Source organism: Camellia sinensis, chromosome 1 (genome assembly GCF_055761805.1).
Source record: "Camellia sinensis isolate YWXY chromosome 1, ASM5576180v1, whole genome shotgun sequence".
Classification (NCBI taxonomy): Eukaryota; Viridiplantae; Streptophyta; class Magnoliopsida; order Ericales; family Theaceae; genus Camellia; species Camellia sinensis.
Genome location: NC_138961.1, coordinates 210,944,542 through 210,972,440, shown reverse-complemented (window position 1 = coordinate 210,972,440; position 27,899 = coordinate 210,944,542). Strand labels below are relative to the sequence as shown.

The 27,899-nt window shown below is 41.9% G+C and overlaps 1 pseudogene; it reads left to right on the top strand.

The window, feature by feature from the left end:
- The first annotated feature begins 185 nt into the window (after positions 1 to 185).
- On the top strand, positions 186 to 23,277 carry LOC145822406 (DEAD-box ATP-dependent RNA helicase 16-like; annotated as a pseudogene).
- The last annotated feature ends 4,622 nt before the right edge of the window (positions 23,278 to 27,899 follow it).

Here is a 27,899-nt window from a genome sequence, read left to right as displayed (position 1 = left end):
TAAATTCAAAAAATTGAAATTGTTAATTTGGTAATTCACAATTTGCGCGTCTGTACCCGACCCGATCGAAACCATCTCAACCCGCCTCGTTTCTGTTCCTCTATTTCCCGCTTCTTCTTCAACCGCTAACACCCTAGTTCTTTCACAACTCTTGTTTCGTTAGAGTCTTCTAAAATTCTAAATCAATGGCCAAGTCATTGATCGAAGACCAAGAAGAGGAAGAGGAACATGATGAAAACCAGACCTTGGAAGATCTTCGACTCAATCCTCGCTTGATTCATGCTCTGTTTGGCCGCTGAGAAAATTCCACCAAACAGAAAGAGAAATTTGAAAATTGAGAGATATCTGGTTTGATTTTGATCGCAGAGAACAGCTTTGGCTGGACCGTGTGATATTCTGGTTTCCACTCCAGTTCGCATACAAACATGCTTTTCGAAAGGTGTAATTATCCCAACATCTGTCCATAATTCACTTTCAATTCTTGTTCTTGATCACATTTTGGCTGTTTTCTTCCTTGCCGCTTTTATGTTGGTTTCTTGATATTTTTGCATTTGCAGTGCTGATGTTGAAAAAACTCAAAAACCTTGTTCTACTCAATTTTTATATCTTGAAATTGCCAGAAGTGGGAGATGTTAAGGATCAGATTGTCCCTAAAAAATTTTGAGCCATTTTGGGTAAGAATCAATATGCCCTTCTTAATAAATAACGAAGCCCTGGGAATGTTACCGTATTATTTTATTTAAAATAACACAAGTTGTAAAATTTCATTAAGCTTCCAAGTTCCAAGATTTTATTTGCATCATTGCCTTACTATTATTGCAGCATCTTCTATGTGATTTCTTTACATCATTGGTACCCAGTTCATTGCCTTTGCTATTATTTGTTTATCTTTCATGCAGTGTTCACGATAAGCTTGTTTACATCCTAGCCCTCTTGAATTTGGAGCTAGTTCAATAAGAAAAAACATGCTGATATTTACTAATACAATTGACATGAATTTTAGACTAAAAATCTTCTTTGAACAGGTATTTTGACTTCATTTTATGTTGATCATTTAGTCCCGATACGAAAAGTTTTTGTCTGATGATCATTATTTTTTTGAATTACAACGAAGTGGTTTTAAAACCAAAATGCATCACAATACATTCATTTTTTAATGTTCCAAAGCGTAAACTTACTATGCAGGCCGGCTGTATTGGAGGGCAGGGGTGCTGCTAGTGGTTGGTTTCTTATAGCTCCTCATATGAGGTGGGTGGTGTCAAGATACTTATTGATGTTACAGTTACGATACAATGGGTCCTGGGTGGAATGGGTCGGACTAATCCATGCTTCTTCAACCGGTAATTGAGTGTTCAAGCCCACCAGAGAACCTGCACACAAATTCAACAGGGGAACGGGGAGTCCCCCAGCGAACCCTCCGACAAGCAAGTTAGAGAGAGAGAAGTGTAATGTAGAGATATGAATTGGAGATAGAAAACTTAGCCTTCTTTCTGTGTTCAACGTCTGCTTATATCCTTTGGTAATCATTTCGCCGTCCCTTCCGACCTGCCACCTTGGCCGAAAGTCTATGCTGTAGCTTACCTTGTTCAGGGTGAGGGGGTGCTGTTCCGACGGAAAGGTGTTGTTGTAATAAATGCTGTGATAGATTGCATTAATGGTGACGTGCAGTGGCAATAACTTTGCAGATCTTTGTCTGCTGATGTGGCTTATCCTTTGCCTGCTACATGTCTGAATATCATTGGTTCTTCGTGCCATGTTGGCTTCCAACTGTTCAGGATCTCGTCAGTTAGGTTATGTGTTGGGCTCTAAGTGATGGGCTTGGGTTGTTCATAGTGGGCTATGACCTTTGTGGGCCTAACCACGTTAGTAGTCCCCCATTCCTAAGTGCAGCTTTAGCCCAACGAAGGGAATACTAATGGAGAAGATAAGAGGACCGACAACGAAGGGTGGCCGAATGGAAGGACCGACCATAAAGAGGACCGACTGCGAAGGGTGGCCGAGTGGATAGGCCGACCATAAGGAGGACCAACCGCAAAGGGTGGCCAAGTGGATGGACCGACCATGAAGAGGACCGACCGCGAAGGGTGGCCGAGTGGATGGGCAAACCATAAGGAGGACCAACCGCGAAGGGTGGCCGAGTGGATGGACCGACCATGAAGAGGACCGACCGCGAAGGGTGGCCGAGTGGATGGGCCTACCATGAGGAGAACCGACCGCGAAGGGTGGCCGAGTGAATAGACCGACCATGAAGATGACCGACCGCGAAGGGTGGGCGAGTGGATAGGCCGACCATGAGGAAGACCGACCGCGAAGGGTGGCCGAGTGGATGGGTCGACAATGAAGAGGACCGACCACGAAGGGTGGCCAAGTGGGAGGGCTGACAATGAGGACCTACTGTGAAGGTTGAGGTGGGGGGGCACGGGGCTCAAGAAGCGGTGTGTCACGTGATGACTTGAAGTGGAAAAGAAAGGGTAAGGGGAGGTGGCAGTGAATCGTGCACGTGGCAGCATCTCGTGGGGATGGAGATTAGGCGTTGGGCCAGAAATGAAACGATAGGTCATGATGGGTGTTGAAAAAATAGTTTTGGTGGATGTTTTGAAAAGTTTTCAAACTGGTGAAAATTAATTGTGACCCTTGGAATACGGGCAAGCCTTGGGCTTTGGGTATTATTCGATTTACCTACTTCTTTGCAAAAAATCAAAACATTCCAAGTGTTAACTCCTTTGTTGCTGACGATACATCTCTGCAACATTTCTTGAATTTTCTTACACCCGCTTCCGAAGCTATTCATAGGCACACCACAGAGATGGCTCAAGAAGAAGCTGGAACTGCCAGGGTTGATCCGTTTAGGGATGACGACGTAGTGGAGCTGGCGGAGTAGTACCGGACGGAGAGACAAGTAGAGAGGGTAGGGGAGCCGGTGGTACAATCCCATTCTTCCACCATGATAGCGGCTCCGAAACCAATCAGCCAGGCGGAACCAGATCACTGGCATACGAAGGCTGATAAATCAACGGTTACTGCGGCGGACTTGGAGGTTATGCGCGAAAAATACCAAGTTCCTGCTGAAATAGAGTTACTGTTGTCGTCGTCAACGGAGAGGCCATCTAACGCTCGACCGGGGGAGTTTGCCCTGTACGAAGAAGCATTGAAAGGAGGACTGAGGCTACCACTTCTGCAGGTGGTGGTTGATATCCTAAACCGGTTGGAGGTAGCGCTGGGACAACTAATGCCCAACGCGTGGAAGATTGTGTTTGCCTGTGCAAGCGCGTGGCCAAAGGCGACTGAAGGGTTGGCGATGCCGGTGGACGAATTTTTCGCGTGTTATAAGGCCTCAGGACAGCAAGAGACTTGGGTGACGGTGTAGGCGGCGGCAATGAGGGGTCTGGTGACGGGGCTGCCGTCGTCCATTAAGAGTTGGAGGCCGCGGTGGTTCTACGTGTCCGCGAATGGAGGGGTTGGGGTACGTACGGTGTAGAGAGTGCCCACCAAATCTGTGGAGCCAAAACTGGGGGTGGCAGTAGAGGAGAGGATAAAAAAGGTGAAGGCATGGAGGGAGAAGGAGGGAGTCAGGTAGGACAAGCTCGTTCAACCTTCAGCCTTGTTTGCAGTGGGATTAGATCCTCAGCCGAGTGTTGGAGATCTGGGACGGGCTGAACTAGAGGCGAGGAGGAAAACGCAAGAGGCTGAGGATATGGCCATCCTTGCCAAAGGCAGCAAGTTCAAGGAGGCGCAGGAAGATCGACCGCACAAGTCGATCGCGCAGGAGAGGATCTGATCGCGCCCAAAATCGCTGGAGGAAAAAGACTTGGGTGAATCTGAGCCACGACCGCCCCCGATTGATACTTTGAAACAGAGGGCCAAGGAGATGGGCAGTGTGGGGAAGAAGAGAAGAAAGGTCATGAGGAGTAAGGGGGAGCCTGCCTTGAAGAGGGGGAAGGAGATGACGGTAGAGGAGGCCCCCATGGCCCAGGAGGCAAAGGAGGAGGGAGTGAGGGAGGCCCCAGGAAGGGTGGTTGCCTCAGGAATGGTGGAGGTCGCCTCAGAGGTCGTGGAAGTCGTCCCAATAGTGGTGGAGATCGCCCAAGAAGTTCAAGTAGAGGGTGGGGCAACTGGCCCTGAGCCCAGGGTAGAGGAACAGCCCCAGAGGGGTCCTGGGCCCCAAGGAGGGGGGGTCAGGCTAACGACTATTATCTACCACGCTCGCGCGATGTTTGGGCGGCAGGAGGGAGAAGAAGGCCCAGCCAGGGCAACTGCAGATCGCCTTGTGGAGATAGTGGATGATGCAACCGTTCACTCGGTGGCCAAGTTCAATGAGGCTGAGCTGCTAAGGGGGTTATGCTCTGCCCAAATGGAGATAACCACCTTAGCTGGGGCTCTGCTGAGAAAGACGGCGGCTGCAAAGGTCAAGTCGGATGAGGCCTAGGCGTAACTTGCAAACTTCACAAGAGAGAGTGCAGGGTGGAAGAAGGCTGCGCGAAGCGTGTGCTCCAGAGGTTGGCAGGAAGCTGAAAAAGCTAAAAAGATATAAGTGTTGGCCATTGTTCACCGCAATGTTGCTGACCGAGCCCATGCTAAGCTGATCGCGGTCAAGTTGGAGCTAGAAGACGAACGCCGCCAGGTTGTGTCGCTCGAGTTCCAGCTGGCTAGCGAGTAGAAGAAGCTGGAGGAGGCTCAAAGGGCCTGCGCGATCACCACTGAGCAGCATGAAGAGGCTATGACCAGCAATGAAGAACTGCGCGCCCAGCAAATCAAAGAAAAGGATGAAGCAGACGTGAAGATTACTTGGCTGCAGAAGGAGCTGGAAGACGAGCATGTTAAGGCAATAGAGGAGAGGGCGAGCCTGCAGAAGGAGTTAGAGGAAGAGAGGGCCAAGACGGCCTCTGAAAAGGCAGCATACCCCGATTTGTATGTCTCAGCAATAGAACAATTCAAGGGGTTTGCTGAATTTCAGATGGCGATCGATGCCGCAGTTGCCAACAGCGTGGCGAGGGAGGTGTTTGGGGGGGCGGATTCGTCGGGAACGACCGCTGGAGGCAGGACTGAGGCGGAAGTTATTGAGAGCTTCCAACGGTCAGACTTCTATAAGCATGAAATGGCAGAGTTCTGGGACAGTGGCTGGAAAATGTTCAAGCGTAAAGCTGAAGAGCTGTTCCCAGGCTTAGACCTTAGTAGTGTAAAAATTGACGAAGACGATGTGGCCCAGACCCCCCTAGATGAGGGTATTGAAGAAGAAGACCTCGTTTCCAGTGAGAAAGAATGATTGAAGAAGAAGGAGAAGACCTTGTACTTAGAGTGATTTTTGTGTGTTTGTTTTTGTTTTTTTTTGTTTTGAAATACTGTAATGAACTTATGTACTAGTTGGTGAATAAATAAAATTTGAGTTGTGTTTTTAGTCCATTATTTTTGCTTGTGCATCTGAAATGTATAAATTATTGTGAAGTGTAAAATGTAAGGAAAACTCAATGCAGAGTGAAAGTGAGAAAACTCAATGCAGAGTGAATTTTAACTTGTAAAAAAAATTCAATGCAGAGTGAGAGTGAGAAAACTCAGTGCAGAGTGAATTTTAACTTGTAAGAAAAATTCAATGCAGAGTGAAAGTGAGAAAACTCAATGCATAGTGAATTTTAACTTGTAAGAAAAATTCAATGCAGAGTGAATTTTAACTTGTAAGAAAAATTCAATGCAGAGTGAAAGTGAGAAAACTCAATGCAGAGTGAATTTTAACTTGTAAGAAAAATTCAATGCAGAGTGAAAGTGAGAAAACATGGCCACTGTGCTTATGATCATGAAGTCGCAATGGCGGCTTCGGCCTGGTTGGGGCTTTAAGTAACTCAGTTTGGCCGAGCTCTTCATGCTCAGTCTGGCTAAGGCTTTTTTGTGACTCGGTCTAGCCGAGCTCTTCATGCTCAGTTTGACTGAGGCTTTTTGTGCTCAGTCTAGCTGAGGCTTTTTGTACTCAGTCTGGCTGAGGCTTTTTGTGACTTGGTCTGGCCGTGCTCTTCATGTTCAGTCTGGCTGAGGCTTGTTGTGCTCAGTTTGGCTGAGGCTTTTTTTGCTCAGTATAGTTGAGGCTGCAATCAAAGCGTTATTGGAATACCACAGATAGTTGAGATATAAGCTCGCTATTATACAAAGTGTAGCCCGTTGGATCATAAATTTACACCATATGTGGAGAAAATGAGAACATTCAGGTGTGCAGATTATCAGAAAGAACATACATCAATTGGACAATACAAAAAATACAAGTATTATTGAAAATAGCGCTTCAAATGCTCAGCATTCCAAAGATGGGGGAGGTCTCGACCTTCCATGTCTTGAAGTCAGTAAGTGCCTAGGCGAGGTCTGGCTTTAACAACGTAAGGTCCTTCCCATTTGGTTGCCAGCTTGCCCTCAGTTGGATTCTTGGTGGTGAGGGTTGCTTCGCGTAAGACAAGGTCCCCTACAGCGAACTCTTTTGGTCGGACTCTGCGGTTGTAGTGTGTTCTCATTTTTTGTTGGTAGGAGGCCAGTCTAACAGCAGTGGTTTCTCTGAGCTCTTCAATTAGGTCAAGGTCTGCCCGATGAAGCTCTTCGGCCAGTTCTGGGTTTGGGTGTAAAACCCTTGGGGTAGGCAGACCGACTTCCACTGGGATGACCGCCTCAGCACCGTATGTTAAGCGAAAGGGGGTCTCCCCAGTGGGAGTCCGAGCAGTAGTACGGTAAGCTCAGAGTACATTCGGTAATTCCTCAGTCCAAAGTCCTTTAGCAGCTTCTAGCTTAGTTTTGATGATCTTTAGAAGAGAACGGTCAGTGACCTCGACTTGGCCATTGGCTTAGGGATGACCTGGGGAGGAGAAACAGGGTTGGATCTGGAGGTCTGCACAAAACATCCTGTACTTGGCGTTGTCGAATTGTTTGCCGTTGTCAGAGACGATGGCTTGAGGGATGCCAAACCTGCATACGATCGACTGCCAGATAAATTTGGTTGTGTTCCGTTCGGTAATGGTGGCAAGGGGTTCTGCTTTTACCCACTTGGTGAAGTAATCAATGGCGACAATCGCGAACTTAGTTTGGCCTCGGCCGGTAGGAAATGGACCAACTAAATCGATCCCCCATTTGGCGAACGGATAAGGACTGCAAAGTGTGATCAATTCGGTGGAAGGAGCATGGGAGATGTTGGCGAAGCGTTGACATTTATCACATTTGAGCACGAAGTCGGTCGTATCTTGGTTGAGGGTAGGCCAAAAATATCCAGTGCGAAGTATTTTGCGGGCTAGGGATCGGTCGCCTGAATGATTATCGCAGATACCCTCATGGATTTCTCGCATCACACAGGTTGCTTGAGCTGGACTGAGGCATCGCAGATACGGGCGTGAAAAACCACGTTTATACAAGACACCACTTACGAGGATGTAATTGGACGACTAGGCCTTAACTTTGGCGGCTTGCTGTTGGTCATCTGGAAGTTCCCCCGTTATCAAAAATAGAAAGATGTCCGACGCCCAAGGGATGGGCTCATACTGGAGGAACTGCACTTCTTGCTGATCGGGAGAAATGGCAGGGTGGGCTAGGTACTCGAGACGGACACCATGACTGAGGTCGGACTGGTCTGAAGAAGCCACCTGAGCCATCTCGTCTGCCTTTGAGTTTTCAGCCCGAGGAATGTGCTGGATGTGAAAGGTATTGAAGAGGCGGGGGAAGGGCAATATCCCTGTAAGCCCGCATTGTGTCCTCCTTTGCATCGAATTCCCCCGTAATTTGTTCGACAATGAACTGGGAGTCGCTGAACACCCGGATGTGGCTGACACAAATGTCCCTAGCTAGGCAGAGCCTTGCTATCAATGCCTCATATTCGGCCTCATTGTTACTGGCATCGAACAAAAAACGGAGAGCACATTTGAAATAACCACCCTCAGGGGCAGTGAGGATGAGGCCAGCCCCACTGTCTTCTCTGCGGGATAATCCGTCGACATTGAGAGTCCAAGAATGAGGGTTCTCTGGCTCGGTAGGGGTTGGTGGGGGTGGAGTGGCCGTCGTTGGGGTAGGATTAGTGAACTCCAAGATGAAATCGGCGACAGCCTGCCCTTTAATTGCTGTTCGAGGTCGGTAGGAGATGTTAAACTGGCTGAGTTCCACCGACCATTGCATGAGTCTGCCAGAGAGCTCTGGTTGCTACATTACCTTCTTCAAAGGTTAGTCGGTGAGGACCACTATGGAATGGGCTTGGAAGTAAAGATGGAGTCGTCTGGAGGCGGTGACCAAGGCCAAGGACAATTTTTCTAACAGTGGGTAATTCTGCTCGGCGCCCCTGAGGGCCTGACTGATGTAGTAGACCGGCCGTTGAACAGAGTCGTCTTCCCTGATAAGAGCTGCACTGACTACGGTGCTTGAAACGGCTAAGTAGAGGAAGAGGGGTTCGCCAGTGATTGCCTGAGAAAGGAGGGGGGTTGGCCATGCACTGCTTCAACTGCTGAAGGGCCTCTTCGGACTCGGTCGTCCATTCCAAAGTTTGCCGAAGAACTTTGAAGATGGGGAGGCACTTATCCGTTGCATAGGAAATGAAACGGTTGAGGACGGCAACTCGGCCAATGAGTCTCTGAACTTCCTTAACCATTCTGGGTGACTGCATTTCAATCAAGGCCTTGATCTTTTCAGGGTTAGCTTCAATGCCCCGTTGACTGACCATGAAACCCAAGAACTTTCCAGATTCGGCGCCGAAGGCGCACTTCTCTGGGTTGAGCTTCATTTGGTACTTCCGTAGGGTGGCGAAGGTCTCTCGCAGGTTGGTCAGATGGTCAGCGGAGAGTTTGCTCTTGACTAGCATGTCATCGACATATACTTCCATGTTTCGACCGATCTGGTGATGGAAAACGGAATTGACCAACCGTTGGTAGGTGGCCCCAGCATTTTTCAGTCCAAATGGCATCACTTGGTAATGGTAGGTGCCTCGGTCGGTAATGAAGGAGGTGTGTTCCCGATCGGGTGGGTGCATCAAAATTTGGTTATACCCAGAGAAGGCATCCATGAAGCTGAGCATTTGGTGACTGGCCGTGGCGTCGACCAATAGATCTATGTGGGGAAGATGATAACTGTCTTTGGGGCAAGCTTGGTTGAGGTCTGAGTAGTCGACACAGAGTCGTCATTTACCATTGTTCTTGCGAACCAGGACCACGTTTGACAACCATCTAGGGTAGTCCACGTTTTTGATGAATTGTGCCTCAAGGAGCTTGTCGACCTCTGCGGCGCTCCGGATGGAAAATGCGTTGCTTCTGGCGGTAAGGTCGAAAATGGGGTTCAATACTGAGACGATGGGTTATGAATGAGGGGTCAATGCCCGGCATGTCTGAGTGGGTCTAGGCGAATACATCGTTGTGCTCAATCAGGAGGGTAGTAAGGTCGGCCTTTGCTTGGGGGGACAATTAGCTGCCAATTTTGGCAGTTTTCGCTGGGTTGGTGGGGTCGATGGGAACCTCAACGAGCTCCTCCACAGGCTCCCCTCTGACCAGCTCGTCCTCATCCCGGACGTCAAGTCCTTCAATGATCATGGCTTCCTTCAGCTTGACTTCTTTTAGTGAGGCAACATAGCATTCCCTGGCCACAGTCTGCTCTCCCCTTACAGTCCTGACCCCCAGATCGGTGGGAAACTTAACGGCAAGGTGATAAGTTGATGTGATAGCTTGGAAGGCATTTAGGGCAGTGCGGCCAAGGATGATGTTGTAGGCGGATGGACAGTCGACAATAAGGAAGGTGAGCAACTTTGTAGTCTGCCGTAAGTACTCGCCGATTGTGATGGGAAGATCGATAGAGCCGATGGAGGTGACCCGGTCGCCAGTGAAACCGACCAAAGGGGTTTAGAGAGGAGACAGACTTTCCTCCCCAATTTTGAGCTAGCGAAAACAGTTGAGAAAGATGATGTCTGAAGAACTGCCGTTGTCGATGAGAACTCGTCTGACCTTGTAGTTGGAGAGGAGGGCAGAAATGACGAGAGGTTCATCATGAGGGTAGCGGATGCCTGTACAGTCGGCGTCCGTGAAGGTGATAGGCTCGGTCCACTGCTTGGGCTGTTTGGAGGGTCGATCGACCGTGGCAACTGCTTTGTCTAAGCCCTGCCTTATCTTCTTGAGTTTTGCCCTCTGAGCCGAGCGGGATGGTCCCCCGCAAGCAAGGCCGCCTAAAATGACTTTGATTTCTCCAGCAGGTGGGGGGGTTGCCTGGCGGCCGAGGTTGCTGTGGAGGGTGATCATGGCCTTGATTAGGTTGGGCTGGCTGCCGGGGGGAGGTGCGCCAGCGGTTGTTTCTGAGGGGTTCAGTTCTCTGCCTCTGTTGAGGGCGGGTGTCCGTGAACTGGCTAAGACATCCCTGGCGTATGAAGGTCTCGACCTGATCATTGAGGTTAACGCACTCATCGGTGTTATGGCCATGGTCCTGGTGAAAGCGGCAATATTTGGACTGGTCTTTCCGATTGGAAGGGGTTCGTGAAGGTTAGGGCAATTTAAGGGGGTAGTCCCGCTGGATCTAAATGAGGACTTGTTCCATGAGGGAATTAAGGGGTGTGTACTGCTCGAACCGACCGGGTGGTCGGGTTGGTGCCGACCGGTCAGCTTAGGAGGGTCGATCGGTATAGTGTGGTGTTTGGCTATTATACTGGGTGTTTCTTGGTTCTGAGTCTTTTCTCTTTTCTCTGGGGGTCGGGTTTTTGGTTATTGGATCTTGCCGGGCAGCTAGGGAATCCTCAACATTCATGTATTTTTGGGCCTTGGAGAGTAGGGCTGCCATGGAGGTCGGGGGGTTTTTAGAGAGGGAGAACAGGAAGTCGGACGACCGTAGACCGGCCATGAAAGCAGTGAGGATGACCTTGTCATCATTTTTCGCTACTTGTAGGACCTCGGTGTTGAAGCGGGTAACAAAACTGCGTAGCGACTCCCCCTCGGTCTGTCGAATGTTGAGGAGTTGGGTTGCCGGGCGTCGCTGGCGCTGGACTCCAATAAAATGGCTGAGGAAGGAGTCACTGAGATGTTGGAAAGTGGAGACGGAGTCTGCTGGTAACTGGCTAAACCACAGCCGAGCTGACCCTTTCAGTGTCATGGGGAAAGCTCAGTACATGATCTTGTCAGGGGATGCGTGGAGGATCATGAGGGTTCTGTAGGTCTCCAGATGGTCGACTGAGTCCGTTGTACCGTCAAAAGAGTCGATGGTGGGCATCTTAAACTTGGGGGGTAGAGGTTTGTCGCAGATGGAGGCGACAAATGGTGAGTTTGCTGTGGTAGAGGGTTTATGCTGGATGTTCTGCATGACCCTTTGGAGTTGGAGCTTCATGGCTCGGAGTTCCGCGCCCTAGAGAGGGATATGGTCACCTCCGGAGGGCAACGGGGGCTGGACGCTGCTGGCCTTTCCTTCAAGGATTGGTGCCGGGATCAATGGTTGTGGGCCCCGGGGTGGCAGGTTTATACATGGGGGAGGCGGTTGCAAGCCTTCTCTGTTAGGCGGATGAGGCTGCGGGATAGTATGGCTCGGGGCTTGTTCGTAGTTGGGAGGAATATCGGGAGGTGGTGGAGGGGGCATAGGAAGGTTTCTTTGGAGTAGGGCATTGATCAGGGCTTAGTTTTGCTCGGCCATGCTGTTAATGTTGTTGGTAAGCTCGATGAAATATTGTGGTGGGTTGTTTGGATTGGGGGGGTCGGCTTAGTGGTTGGCAGCATTTTGGTGAGAAGCCATGGATCTAGTCGTGACCATACACTTCGATGGGTAGCGAGAAAGGGTTATTGGAACAGGGTCTTCGGCGACAGTGAACAAAACTGGTGCGAGGAGCAAAGCTTTCCCATAGATGGGGCCAATTGATGTTACAGTTACGATACAATGTGTCCCAGGTGGAATGGTTCAGACTAATCCACGCTTCTTCAACCGGTAACTGAGTGTTCAAGCCCACCAGAGAACCTGCACACAAGTTCAACAGGGGAACGGGGAGTCTCCCAGTGAACCTCCGACGAGCAAGTTAGAGAGAGAGAAGTGTAATGTAGAGATATGAATTGGAGATAGAAAACTTAACCTTCTTCCTGTCTTCAACGTCTGCTTATATGTTTTGGTAATCATTTCGCTGTCCCTTCCGACCTGCCACCTTGGTCGAAAGTCTATGTTGTAGCTTACCTTGTTCAGGGTAAGGGGATGCTGTTCCGACGGAGAGGTGTTGTCGTAATAAATGCTGTGATAGATTGCATTAATGGCGATGTGCAGTGACAATAACTTTGCAGATCTTTGTCTGCTGATGTGGCTTGTCCTTTGCCTGCCACATGTTTGAATATCATTGGTTCTTCGTGCCATGTTGGCTTCCAGTTGTTCAGGATCTCGTCAGTTGGGTTATGTGTTGGGCTCTAAGTGATGGGCTTGGGTTGTTCATAGTGGGTTATGACCTTTGTGGGCCTAACCACGTCACTTATAATGGAAGGAAGTACATTATTTCTTGAAGGTAAGTTAGACTTCTCCAGGGCCAGTTGTCATGCAAGCATGTACATTGATGTGGATGTTTCTATAGAAATTAAGTATACACAGCCCTCATGTCTGATGAACTTCAATCAGAATGAAGCTGGACTCTGTAGAGAATTCAATGATCACTCACTAAAGTATGGTTGATATGTTGCCAAGAATTTAGGTTTGAATATGATTTCAGGCCAAATGGAATATGTTTTAATGGTTTTTTTGATTGACCTGGTCCTGACATATATGTACTACTACTCTATAAGTTTAAAGGCAAAGCATAAGTGCCATTTCATCTGTTTCCTAGGTTGTTTTGTCTGACTGGTCATCTGGCAAATCATATATGTTCTATAGAAATTTGGTGATTTTCATTCCATATTGTGGAGTTCGATTTACTTTTTGTGGCAGTTCAGAATCAAGTCTGCTGTCTTAAATGCTGAGTTGCTTCAGAATTCTTGTCTACATATCCTTGAGGTATGCCATTCAAATGTAATAGCTTTTTTTATTCAGAATCTTCATAAAGAATAATTTCCATGAGCTGCGCTAGGCTTTACATTCTGATTTTACCATTGAAATCATGTTTGGTTTAATTCTTTGCTTGTTGCTTGCACTATCTGGAATTCAATGTTGGCCTTTTTGATTATTTGATAGCAACTGATGGAAGCCACACATAGGAGAAGGAACAAGCTGATGGGGAGAGCCATGTTGAGGGGAAAAGATCTAGCAAGCATGCCATGAAAAAATTGGACTCTGAATTTCGAGTGATGAGAGGAATCGACTTCAAAGATGTGGACATGGGGTATGCAAATGAGTTAGGATCACTATTTTTTCATTGCCTTATCTATAATTTGAACTGAACTTGGTAACAAAGTGGAATTTTGTAATCACAAGCTTTATTATTATTTAAACCTGACATATCTAAAAGGTTGGTTGCCAAACCCAGGAGTTATACATTATTACTGGCTTCTCCCTCCCATCCCCCAATTGCAAAACAAAAATAATCCTAATTTGGAGCAATTTCTCGCTTAAGGTTTTCGCTAACCCTTTGTTACTTATCAGATTAGACTGAATGATGCTCTATTAATCTTCTTGATTTTTCAGTACAAAGCTAATGATTATTACAATAATTTTTCAACTTATGCATTCATCATTTTGGCTTTATTTTAAGTTCTGGTTTTGGTAGTACTGTTTTATTTATTTAACCTAATAATTTGCAAATTGACAATACCTGCAGTTTTTTTCGACAGGTTATAAATTTTGATATGCCTCAAAGTGTTGCAAGATATGTACTTTGAATTGGACGTACTGGAAAAGCCTATAATACTGGTGCATCTATCTCTTTAGTAAGTTTAAGTACTTTATATAGTAGGGACGTCAATGAAGCAAAGTAATATTTGTCTTTATATATGCATTATAGTTGTTAAATTGAGATATATGAATTGTGAAATGAAATTCTTCCCTCTCTCTCTCTCTCATATTTTAATAATGTGAATTGTAAGATTCTGTAATACTTTCTAAAATAGACTTAAAAAACATGTAGAAATTAGACTTAAAAACCATGTAGCAATTCTAGTATAAATATGAACAATTAGACATTAATGCAAAACTTCTTGTGAACATGGTCCGCATGGTGCTTGTCTCCATGTCAAGAGATTTGGGTCCGAGTTCTATGATAATTTGTAAGCACGTATTGCATATGGATTTCTGTGCATTGATTAAAATGGAAAATTCAAATTTCAAGGTCTATCATACCAGAAGCTAAAAGACCTGAATTTGAACATGAGACAAACTGAACAAATTGTGCATAATAATACGTAAATTCACTCATGATTCCAAACTTATAAATTACTTGAGTAATATATCATTTCTATTAAACCATAGCTTTACACCAAACAATGGTCCCGTATAAAATTGCTAGGCTTGCTCTTTTGCTTTTTCATAACAACCATTATCAACAAAGTATGTAGTCTAAGTGAAACTCTCAATTTTTTCATACGGCAATAAGTTAAAAATTCAGTTATATAAGTCAAGTTATCCAACAATAAGTTAGGGTTTGAATCATCTTGAATTGTGATTTCTATGCATACTGTAAAGGAATATTTACATATTTACGTGATGATAATTAGATCTAAAACTGAACCCTTCAAAGTTTTTCATGTATATGTATACATATGTTTGTCTTATTATATATATATATATATATAATATTTATGAAATTGTAGTATTTGTTGGAGAAACATGCGAGAATTAGGCTCTTATGGTTATGTGGTTTATTTTGTATATTTTTCTTTTTGCCTCTTTTCAGTCCTACAATATAAATTATTCCCAAGGTATATTATGGTCTTCAAAGCTTATAGTGTTTTGTTGCTTGTCTTGTCAATAGGTTTCTCTAGAAGAGATGGAAATTTTTGAAGAAATTAAATCTATTTTGGGTGAAAACAAAGACGAAGACTCAAATTTTATTGCTCCATTTCCTTTACTCACTAAAAATGCGGTGGAGTCCTTGAGATGTAGAGCTGGGTTAAGCTTTTAACAAATCCATTTTTTTTAAGAGTTTAGTGCACTCATGCACATGAACATCTGTGCATTACAAATGATATAAACTTTTAGTTTCCACATGCTGGCCTAAAAATAAGTATTTGTTAAAAAAAAAGGAGTGAACTATGGCATTAGATGGAGGATTGAAATTTCTGTAGGCTGTAGCCAATCCCAAGTAGCAGGAATTATACTAGGTGCCAAAAGAGGTGTAACCCAAGTACCTTTGCATTTTACATGTATTTATGTATATACATTGATAACATGAAACAAATGCCAAAGGGAGTGTAACCCAAGCCAAGGAGTTATGTTAGGTTGCGCACACAAAGCAAGAATGAAACATAACCATGGAGGTGGAAACCAAACAAGCCTAAGCCCCTAGACTATAACCAATATCATTCAAATAATAATAATAATAATCCACAAATGCATTAATAACAAAAAACCTCCCTCCAAACCCCACCTCCCTACCCCCATTTTTACAACACTCCTCAAGAGCCAATAGAACAAGTAACTCAACATCATCTGCTTTAACTCATGACAGCAAAAAACTTCCTATTTCTCACTTTTTGTGTGTACCAAAAAGGCAGAGCAAAGTCTATTTACAGCACAGATTTGATTTCCGTTTTGGATAGCCACCATCCCAGCAGCCCCTGCATTGCTATCTGTGCACACCAAATAAAGAATAGAATTAAACTCCTCTAATCCTTGGCTAGTAATGCTATAAAGTTTCCTACATTGTTTAATGCATGGAACACTAGTTGGCAAAATTGTATTGCTGCTGGTCAGATATTTGTTAGGACTTTCTTCGATGAGGCTGTCCACGTCTCTTTTCCAGGAAACAAGGTGCACCAACTCCACATAGTTTATAAGGTACTACTACGAACCACTTTTAGAAGCCTTCCACTTTAAACTTTCTATCATTTAAAAACCCAGTTTGGTAAAACTCATAAGCATTTCTTTTAGCTTAAGTTTTGAAAATGTGTGTTGTGAGCTGTTTTGCTTTTTGAAATTCCCAATAACTTTTTAACCTAATGGAGCCTCGACAAATCAGAAAGAGCATCTACTAAACTTCCACTCCTGCATTGTCCTAATGAGGTGATATCGCAAGAACCCTTCTATTCCCCTTAGTCACGTATTCTGCCACAGAATCATCCTTTATTACGGGCCTAATCTATCTCTAATTTGCTAACCCAAAGAATGGTATTCATTTATTCCTGCACTCATTAGCCATCAAGATTGCATGTACAATATTTCAACCCTGGTGTGTTTGCACCAGCTTTTCCAAGAAACTGGTTTTATTCTTACACAAACGTTGCTACATTTCACCCAAGTGCTATATGGTGGTTAAGAAGGAAAAAAGGGAAATTTCTCAAAGGGTGTCTGGACATTCTGTGGAAACAAATCCTTCAATTTCATGTCTTAAAGGGTGGCTTGGCCCAACATTAAGGCTTGCCGTTAGGTGGTGCAGGTTTGATTCACAGAAACAATTTGATAGAAATGGGAGTAAGATTGTGTACATCTTACTCTCCCTGTGCCCTGCTTCAGTGGAAGCCTTGTGTACGAGGTTGCCTTTTTACTCACTTTTAGAATGAGTTGAGCATTGACATTGCTCATTTTTTATTTTTTAAATGAAGTCAACCTAATATTGAATTCATTTTTTTTCTGTTCAAAAAAATAAATAAAAATAAAATGAAGTCAATATTTTGATGTGATGGCATTTTCATTTATATAAGAGTACTGGTGAAGGTTGCTGGTCACCATAATCTACTACATCTTCTTATAGGCTATGTTTGATTCACAAGACTAAATAGTGAAGGTATTAATAATCTCATCAAATTAGTGTGGTGTTCACTATCCAATTGAATTAGTAGAATAAATTATCTCTTTGTCTATTGGATAAGAAAACATATGAATGTAGGATTACAACTATATTTATCTTATGTGTGGGTGATTTTCCGACCACACTGCCCGCTTAGTAACCAGCTGGAGAGCACTGGCAGAATAGATGGCACCTGACTGACCTGTAACAGAAATATAAGAATCCCGCGGTGGTTTCGACCATCCGGGGGCACTCCGACGATCAAGTCAGTATATCTCTCAAAGATAAATCAAGTATTAAACTCACAAACTTGAGTATCAAAAACATACCTTAGACCCATAGGGGTGCCTCTCTTTTATAGCCAATACAATCCTAGCCCCAATAGGAGCCTGGCCCTAATGGACTTAGGATTACTGCTAATCTGGGACTCCCAGTGGGATTAGGATAAACTCTCTAAGAGCCTTATCTTTACCCAAACGGAAGTCTTCTTCCAATCTAGGACTCTTGTCCATATCCAAGTTGAGTTCCCTCTTCATTCTAGGACTCTTGTCCCTTATCCGCTTATCTCGGATTCCGATATCTTCGTAGGAAACCTCGGCCTAGCCGAGATCACCTCGGCGTCACGACCAGGACACGTGGCACCTCGGCTGACACATCGGCGTCACCTTGCCACGTGTTGGTACTCAGAAAATATATCCCCACAACTGCCCCCTAGGTTCTATTACCTCGGCATTCTGAGGTGATAGAACCTACACTGTTTCGTTCATCTGTGCCCCTCTGTCCGAGATCAAACTCGCCGACCTTAAAGTTCTCTGGACTTTACTGTCCATTGGTGTCAAGAATCAAGTTTCATGCTTTCCAAACTGCTTGAAATCGTACCTCCTAGCCGAGGTTCTGGTTCCATTAATTCGTAAACTCCAAGAGCTTCGCAACTGTTCTACTCACACTCTCTGGTGATTTCCAGTCATCTATTTGACTCCAACGATTTTCATATCGGCGTTCATTTCACTTTGTAGGTTCATAAACTCTTACTTTTTTATTAAGCTCAATCTTTCATAACTCTTCTGATTTACTTTGAATCTGTTTATTTGCCCTCTGTTGTCTTCTATTTTTGTCTGTCTTCAAGTTTTTGATTTATTGCTAAAATGCCTGGAACTGTTCTTGTCATATCTGCTTTCTGTTGCTAGCATCATGCCTGGTTCATTACTTTCTTGTTCTTCACATACTTACTTAGTGCCTGTGCATTTAGCTTTATTCTTTGAACTTTGTCGTCTTGTTGACTATTTTTCTCTTTTTTCATTTAATCCTCTGGCTTCTTCTCTTTCTAACTCTTTTGCTTAAATCCGTCATTTGTTCCAAGCTTTCAAGTTTCTGCAACTGTCTTCATTTCTCTCCTCCGGTAAAGCTTTACGTCATTCTATTATTGTCATTAGACTTCGGCAACTCTCATTCCGGCTTCCTTCTTTCTGGTAAGCCACTGTTCCTCCTGGTTTTATTTCTTGTTGCTTTCCAAGAAGCTCTGCTTCATTGTTAATTACCATTGCTTGTTTTACCCATTATTTCCAAATCATCTTTCTTGAATACACACTGTTCACACACATCTGTTGATTTCTACCACTGTTCTTGGCTTGACTACTTGTACAGTTTTTTTGTCTTGCTTTCTTGATAGCTTCATCATCATTCTTGATTACATTCTTGTTTCTGTTTTCTGTGTCTTTTTTCAGATTCTTGTTTTCAATCCTTGCTTTTAAAACTCCGAGGTGCCAATCGCCAAGAAGAGCTTTTGATCAAACTCTTCAAGAGGTTGATGCTGAGCTTGTGACTGAGAAGGCTGTTGAGAAGTTCTTTCCAACTGTCTTCTGGGGGTGAGACACAACCTACCGCTGATGCCGAGTAGTTTTGCTTCCTTCTTGAAATTGATGCCGAGGTAATGACAAAGAAGCTCCTCCAACTGATTGCCGAGGCTGAGCCATTGTCGTCCGTTGAAGCAGATTAGTCCGACGTTCTTGCTTTCAGTCCCTAGTTCTTTAAGGTCTTTATTTTTGTACTTGCCAACCTTCTCAGCTCTTAACAAGCTAGTTGGTCATCTCGGTTGATCATATCTCGGAAAACGTCTTTCAGTGTTATCTCGGCTATACCAAACTTGTAAATTGCTACAAATTTCAACAAGTGGTAGACTTCATAATCTTCGGTTAACTCATCTTGTAATTTGCTCAAAAAAGTTCAACAAGTGTTAACATTCCTTGCTCCTTAATTATCATTCCTTCCCCCCTACACCTTCTCCCTGCCCCCCTAATGTGAACGCAAGTTGTACTTAGGATCACATTAGGGAAGTGGGCCTCGTGCTGTAGACCTGATGTGTTCTTCTTTCGCCGATGTATTACAACTTCTGGTATTTAATTCACCCCCTTTAGACCCTCTTTCTCTTTGGCCTTTGCAAATTATAATCGCTGTCTCTTGAAGCATTTATTCCTTTCACAATTCTGGTCACCACTTCTGGCGTGCACTTAGTGGTTCTAATCAAAACGTCGTTTGACTCTGGCGAATCTTTTGCCGACATTTAACTTTGTGCACTCTTGTCCCTTAAACATCATTTCGGTTTAACTTCGGTTAAGTATCATCTCAGTTTAACTTCAGTTAAACATCACCTCAGTTTAACTTCGGTTAAACATCATCTCGGCTTATCTTCGGTTAAGCATCATCTCAGTTTTTGAAGTTTTTCCTTTTTTTTTGTCGCTTGTACTCTTGTACCTTTTTGTTTTTTAGATAATGTAAGCTCTGCATATGGCCGATGTGCCTCCTTGTTCTTCAATGTCTAATTCAACTTTCCTTCTCTGAATGAAGCGCTCTTCGTCGCCCTTCCGGACGAGGATTTTCTTCAGTGTCTCTTCACTCTTTTTGACTGGCTCCTTGCCGACATCATCTAGGACCTCCATGTCCTCGTCTTCAATCTCTGCCTTCCCTGGTTCCCGAATGTTGCAGGTAGTTTTCATTGCTGCCATGGAGCAATTCTTCGCCTGCAGTTGATCCCCTCTGACTCTTTCAATCCCATGTTCTGTGGAGAACCGCAATAGTTGATGTAACGTTGAGGGAACTGCCCCCATTGCATGCAACCATCGCCTTCCCAAGATGATGTTATAAGGTGAAGGTGTGTCAATCACGACGAATTCTGTTTTGATCTTCTTCTAACTGCTCTTGCAAGATTCTATACTTAGAATATTGTGCATGCCTTTCATACTTTGCCTCCTTTGTGCAATCTTCTCGGGGTTACATACCTCGGGTATAATAGCTACAAAACTTTTACTTCGGCACGATACTGACCTGCAAACTTTTCATAAATTCTAACAAGTGTGAAACATATACTACTCAATGTTAACTTTGCAAACTTTTTCTCAAGTTTCAACAAGTATTTAAACGGTGATCTCGGTCTAGCCTACTTGTAAATTGCTACAAATTTCAACAAGAATTAACATAACAAGTGTTAAACAATAATCTATTTGTAAATTGCTACGAATTTCAACAAGTGTTTAAACAATATACTTAGCTTTTACCTCAACCTGTAAATTGCTGCAAATTTCAACAGATGATCACATGTCGGCTTAACATTATCTTGTAAATTGCTACAAATTTCAACAAGTGTTAAGCATCTTCTCTGGTTTAACCAACCTGTAGATTGCTACAAGTGTGCAGACTATAACCTCGGCTTCACTTCGACTTGTAAATTGCTACAAATTTCAACAAGTGAAGAGAACCAGTAATCTCGGCTTAACTCCAACTTGTAAATTGCTACAAATTTCAACAAGTGAAGATAAGGAATCAGCTTAACTCCAACTTGTAAATTGCTACAAATTTCAACAAGTGAAGATAAGGAATCAGCTTAATTCCAACTTGTAAATTGCTACAAATTTCAACAAGTGAATTAAGGAATCAGCTTGACTCCAACTTGTAAATTGCTACAAATTTCAACAAGTGAAGACAAGGAATCAGCTTGACTCCAACTTGTAAATTGCTACAAATTTCAACAAGTGGAGACAAGGAATCAGCTTGACTCCAACTTGTAAATTGCTACAAATTTCAACAAGTGGAGACAAGAAATCATCTCGGCTTAATTTCAATTAAGCATCATCTCGGCTTAACTTCGGTTAAGCATCGTCTCGGCTTAACTTCGGTTAAGCATTATCTCGGTTTAACTTCGGTTAAACATCATCTTCGGCTTAACTTCGGTTAAGCATTATCTCGGCTTAACTTCAGTTAAGTATCATATCGGCTTAACTTCGGCTAAGCATCATATTGGTTTAACCAACTTGTAAATTGCTACAAATTTCAACAAGTGGTAACCGCATTCTTCTTCTCTTTGCCCCTAATGTGAACTTAAAATCCACTTGGGTTCTCATCATGTAGCTTCGACCTTATCGCCGAGGTTGAATTCAATCTGAGGTTGTCGGCCTTGGTTTCTCTATTGATCTTACTTGGCTCCAACCTGAGTTTGATTTTCGGCCACAATGAGCCGTTTCTCTTTTCTTGTTCCGATGCCTTTGTTCCCGGCATGTCCTCCTCGGCCCTAGCATACTTCTCGATTCTGGCCAACTTTAGTTTGATCTTGTGTGTTTCCTTTTTATCTTCTGAGATCTGAGATCTGCTCATTGTGCTCTTCTCTTCTCGGACTCAGGTGCCGAGATCTTCTCTTCTGAAATCTTGGGTCTGCTCACTCAGGTTGAGCTCTTCTTTTCTCGGACCTACTCATCTAGGCCGAGATCATGTCTTCTGGGATCCGGGATCTGGAATTCGGGGTCTGCTCACTTAGGTTGAGCTCTCGTCTTCTCAGGCCTATTTGTCTAGGCTGAGATCATGTCTTCTCGGATTCGGGATCCAGGATCTGAAATCCGGGATCTGCTCACTCAGGATGAGTTCTTCTATACTTGAATGTTATCTCCTTGGGAGCGCTCATGCCCCTTGTCTTTGTATCCCTTCTGGAAGGGTCTTCGTTCCTCCGCAGGTATCTATCCTTCCATACCTGGAGGTCTTCTTCGTTGCTTCAATCTGTTATCTTTGGTGCGTCACCTTCCTGGTCGGCTTCTTTCACTCCGTGACTCTGGTCACGAGTATCTGTGTTGCTATTGTCCCCTTCAACGTCGAGATCAATAGGTCTTCCACTCCCAGCAGGAGCGTAGTCTCTAATCTAGTCATTCTGTTCGTCATTGGCCATCTATTCTTCTTTCTTTCCCACAGACGGCGCCAAATTGTGTGGGTGATTTTCCGACCACACTGCCCGCTTAGTAACCAGCTGGAGAGCACTGGCAGAATAGATGGCACCTGACTGACCTGTAACAGAAATATAAGAATCCCGCGGTGGTTTCGACCACCCGGGGGCACTCCGACGATCAAGTCAGTATATCTCTCAAAGATAAATCAAGTATTAAACTCACAAACTTGAGTATCAAAAACATACCTTAGACCCATAGGGGTGCCTCTCTTTTATAGCCAATACAATCCTAGCCCCAATAGGAGCCTGGCCCTAATGGACTTAGGATTACTGCTAATCTGGGACTCCCAGTGGGATTAGGATAAACTCTCTAAGAGCCTTATCTTTACCCAAACGGAAGTCTTCTTCCAATCTAGGACTCTTGTCCATATCCAAGTTGAGTTCCCTCTTCATTCTAGGACTCTTGTCCCTTATCCGCTTATCTCGGATTCCGATATCTTCGGAGGCAACCTCGGCCTAGCCGAGATCACCTCGGCGTCACGACCAGGACACGTGGCACCTCGGCTGACACATCGGCGTCACCTTGCCACGTGTTGGTACTCAGAAAATATATCCCCACATCTTATTTTCCAATCTTACCCTCTATTAATATTTCTTCACAATCTTTACTTTATTAAAATTTCTTCATAAACGTGGTTTTGAAAAAATTTATAAATAAATAAATAAAAGCAAAATAAAAATACAAAATACAAATGCCATGTTTGGTTTGTTTTTTAAAAAAAATATAAACTAATTTGATAAAATAAATATCAAAAATTATTTTTAAAAATTATTTTTAGCCTTCTAAAATATAAAATTATATAAAAATAACAAATGTTTTAATTTTTAGTCAAGGGTAAAAAAGTCTTTTTATTTTATTCTCCAGCTTAGAATATATAATCTCACCCCTATCCCATTACTAATTATCTTATAAATTTGTTGGATTAATTATTCATTAGATTAATAATTCTGAAATAAAATTTCAAATAAACACATGATTATTGGACGCACGGATTAATAATCCATACTCTAATCCTGTCAATCAAACATATCCATGAGTACTTATTTGAGAATGCATTTGGTCTTTCTGCATTGGGATGTATGTTTTTCTCGTACGCTGATTTGGTGATCTTCACAAGATGTTGCAAGGAGCGTGACAAAATTTGCTGAGAGAGAATCACGGGCTCTGGACCTGAGGAACGAAATTCTCAATTCTGAGAAATGAGTTATTTTCTGACTGTGGTTTTTCTTTATAGATTCTTGTACTACTCCAGGTTTTCCATTTTTTCGTATCACCATGACCAACTACAACTTGATGCCAATTGTATAGTGCATTAATCATATAATATTGTTTACATCAGTCATGTGTTGCCATGAAAATGGGAGAATCGTGTTTGAAATAATTGACATAGCCCAGTCTGACCTCGGACCATTGTCGAAATTCCAACATAGCCACCACATGCGTGCGCACACATTCGCACACAGTGTGGTTGACTGACTGTAAATATGTTCAGGTTGAATCCAGTATGTAGTATTTATATTGCACAAAGGCCGTGTAATATAGCTTCCCAACAGAAGAAGAAAAAACTTTGTTATAGTGTCTGTGAGCTGTAATTTGTCTCTCCAGTTGCTAGGCAAATTGAGAGTACCCGTCCATCTGCGTGGATCGTGGACCGATGAGGTGGCACCAATAGTGCTGCTCAATAAAGATGTAGTCAGTTCAGGACGGTCGGTATAATGTCGGTCTTATTATATTGAAAATTGATACAGATTAAATTTTTTATTAAACTGCACCAAATCGCACCGATTCAAACGGTTCAGCTCAATGTGGTTTAATCTGTTTAAATACTTTCAAAATGAGTCGTTTTTTATATTTGTAGTATAATAAATAATTTATATAAAAATATTAAATTAGTAGTCATTTATACATAATTTTAACCGTATCCAATCCAACTATTCACAAAAATACAAAATAATAATAATAATAATAATAATAATAAATATACTAATGCTTGAAACGTTTACCGAATTAGAATTAGAAATAAAATATAATTTAAGAACCAAAGTCTTAACATCAAAATAAAATCAAAACCTAAAACAATAATTTTATTATATGTAAACACCTACGGTTAGGTTCAGTGAAAATCGGTATACAATATGTCAAAACCGATATTGAATCGAAAACCGACAAAGAATAATTTTCAAAATCTAACAGACCGATTCATATTAAAATACTGGCCAAATATGACCGGTTCGATTTGGTTCAATCGATTTAGTCGATTTTTTCAATTTTTCTTACATCTCTAGTGCTTAATTATTAAAAATATTTAATTTTTAGGCATACTAGAATGGCATGACTAAGGGCAGGGACTAGGGAGGTCACGTGCCCGCCGCCCGCCCGCCCGACCGACAATTCATTATTCTTTTTTTTTTTAAAGTCTTAGCTAAGCACTAACACGGGGTCCCAAATCAAACACTGACAATCCACATTCTGACTTTCCTAGACTCCTGGCTAAACACTGACACACACAAACACTGATAAATACTAATACAACCCCTCCCTCCCAATTTCCAAAGTCTCTATTTTTTTTTATTTTTTTTTAATTCTTAACTTGCTGGGTAAGAGTTAATCTTAAAAAAAATAAATAAATTTGATGGGGCAAGGCTTTCAGAAACAGCTAGCAGGATCTCTAAAATTCTAAAAGTATATGAAGTTCTTTGTTTTTTTATTTATTCACAGTACTTGTTAAGTGTCTCCGTATATTTTTTGTCTTTTTTGTCTCCCTTTGTTGTTTTGCAATTTACTGACTCACGATTCACTAGATTAGGATCACACAACACAAATTTGGGATCACACTACCACCTTGGTGTCTTCTCTTCATTATTTACATATAACTTTATTTATTATTTTTTACTTTTAAATAAAAATTATGAGTATTAATTTATAATTATGTGTTAAGTTTTGATTTTGTAAAAAAAAAATTTATTTTTTATTATTTATGTTAAAATAAGAGATTTTGAAATGCTAAAATTATGAATTCTGATTGGTGGTGATTTATATGAAAATTAGGAATTTTGATTTGTTGTTGTTTGTGTTAAAATTAGGAATTTGATTTGTGCTAAAATTAAAAATATTAATTTGTGCTAATATTAGTTTTTTGTGTTTAATATTAGCTCGAAAAATTGTTATTATGCTTTTGTTATTGATTGAAAAAAAAAAATTTAAGATTATAATTAATAAGTACTCTTATATTAAATTTTTGACTCCGCCACTGAACATGGAAACTTTGGTTGTATAGAGTGATATTGATGAAGGGTTTTGATTTCTACATTCTATGAAATTTATAAAGTAGATAAAAATTCGGGAAGAGGTGCCTTGTTATATAGTACTATTATTTATTTTTAAAAGGGAAGTGATTGAGACCCCCTCCAATCACCATCCCCACTACCCCACACACATGTGGTGGGTTGTGATTGGAGGAAAAGAAAAAAAAAAAAAAAAAAAAAACTGACCAATCAAAAGAGAGAGAGAGGGTTAAAGGGGGTGCCTCCTTGAGGGATCCAACTTATTTTCTTTTTTAAAAACATTTCAACAGGATATTTATGATAATACACATCGTTTGCATGCTATTGTATTCTACACAAACTATTTGATCATGAGAATTGAGATTGGAGACTATACATATAACATGAAATAATTCAATATAAAAAAGGACTTGTAGACCTAGCTGTTTAGGTTCTTTTTTATTTATTGATTATTATTATTATTATATAGAAATGGATAATGATCAAGTCTTTATCTTTATCTTTTTTTTAATTTTGTTTTTTTGTGTTAGCAAAATTGTCTGGTTTGTATTCTTAAAATAGATGAAAATAATTGAAGGCAGATATTATAATTACCAATTTCCTTGATGGGTTGATGTCCCTGATAATGTGTCGATCTGCTAGACTTCTGGCACCCAAAGGATATGAATCAACCACACAAGGAATGGCAAATCATGTGGTCCTTAAAGAGTAGTCCTAGCTGAGTGATGAGTACAAAATGGCCATGCCAGATGGGACATGGGTGTCCATAATACATATGTTGTCTTGTTACTTTCCTACTTTTCTAGTTGTATTTTGGAAAAATATTTGAGGCCTCCTTTTAGGAAGATCCCCATCACTTCTACAGTGATGTGGACTAATGATGTATTTGTATTATTTTTTTTTCCTTTCTTTTTCTTACTTGGATCAATCACAAATAAGTGGGGTTGTAAGAGTGATGTTTTGTGAGGGTCTGAATCATTATTGTTATTGGCACTTCACACTTTATTTTTAGCTTTTTAATATGAGTTTGGATTCTTTTAAGTTGGTTATCTAATCTCTGAGGATAAAGCATTTGGGTTTGGTGGACCCAATTTATGATCGATCTTGGTGATTTAAACTATTAAATTTTTAGATTTTATTAAGTTGAATATTCATATAAAAAATTAAGATGATCGAATATTGGTCAATATATGTTTGAAATATATTTGTTTTAAAAAAATGGGCGGCAAATATAATTGCAAAAATAGTAATTCATTTTTTATAATACAAACGTGATTTAAACATATAACTACCGATATTCGATTATATTGATTTTTTTGAATTATATTCTACTCAGCGAATCTTAAAAAGTGAATAGCTCAAATTATCTAAGTCAACCCTAAAATGAACCCACTAAACCCAAACACTCTCAAGGTGATAGGACCCTTTTCTTTTAGAATATAAATATTTGTAGTATTATATAAGGACTAATATTATAAGACGGGGAATATATTATACTTACCCATATTAATATAAATATTCATAGTATTTTACAATAAAGGCTAATATTATAAGACGGAAAGCATATTATATGTACTCATATTAATATGTACTCATATTAATATAAATATTCATAGTGCTGTATAATAAGGACTAATATTATAAGACGGTGAGCATATTATATGTACTCATGTAATCCTTGTGCTTTACAATTGATTTGCTTGAATTTTCTTTGCTTTTCTTTCCCTTATTAAGTTAAAAAATAGTAAAATTTTCCTTTGTTAAAAGTGAAATTCTCCACTGATAAAATTAAAGGAAAATTAGTCTAAAGTCCCTCTTCCATTTTTAGTAATGGAAGAGATCCACAAAATTATTTTTTGGTGTCTAAGGTCCCTAAATATATATCAGAAAAATTTGACTCTTTGTCTCTCCTCATCTACTGCAGAGTAGCACTTCCTCTCTCTCTTTCTCTCTCCGAAACCCTAGAGAGAAGAGATGGGCAAAGTCAAGGACAAGCATTGTTTGGACAAGTACTACCACTTAGCTCAAGAACATGGCTACAGATCTCGCGTCGCCTGGAAGATCATCTAGTTCGAGTCCAAATTCAGCTTCCTCTGCTCCTCTTGCGCCATCTTTGACCTCTACGCCGAGCCCTCATTTGTTTCCGAATTGTTCAATAATGATGATAACTTGCTTGACTGAGTCTCTGCATCGAAAAATGCGAATAAAGCCTTGGATTTGATCGAAGAAAACTTGAATCCAAGTGGTGGTGGTGTTGTGAGCGGTTCAGATTGTTGTTTGATCATATCTGCTGCGTTTGATCGGAACATTGTTGACTTGGCATTGTCGGTTTTCTCCGCCATGCGTTCTAGCTTTAATCCTGGTACATAATACTATATATAAGCACTTGCGTTTACCAAATTTGAAACTGCAAGTAGAAGAATCAGTGCTTAAATTAGGTGAATATTGATGTTCTATGCTATAAATTGTGTTGTTTGTTATTGTAATGCTAAGCCACAATTGCTTTTAATGCACATTGCTTATTATGATATGAAATTATTA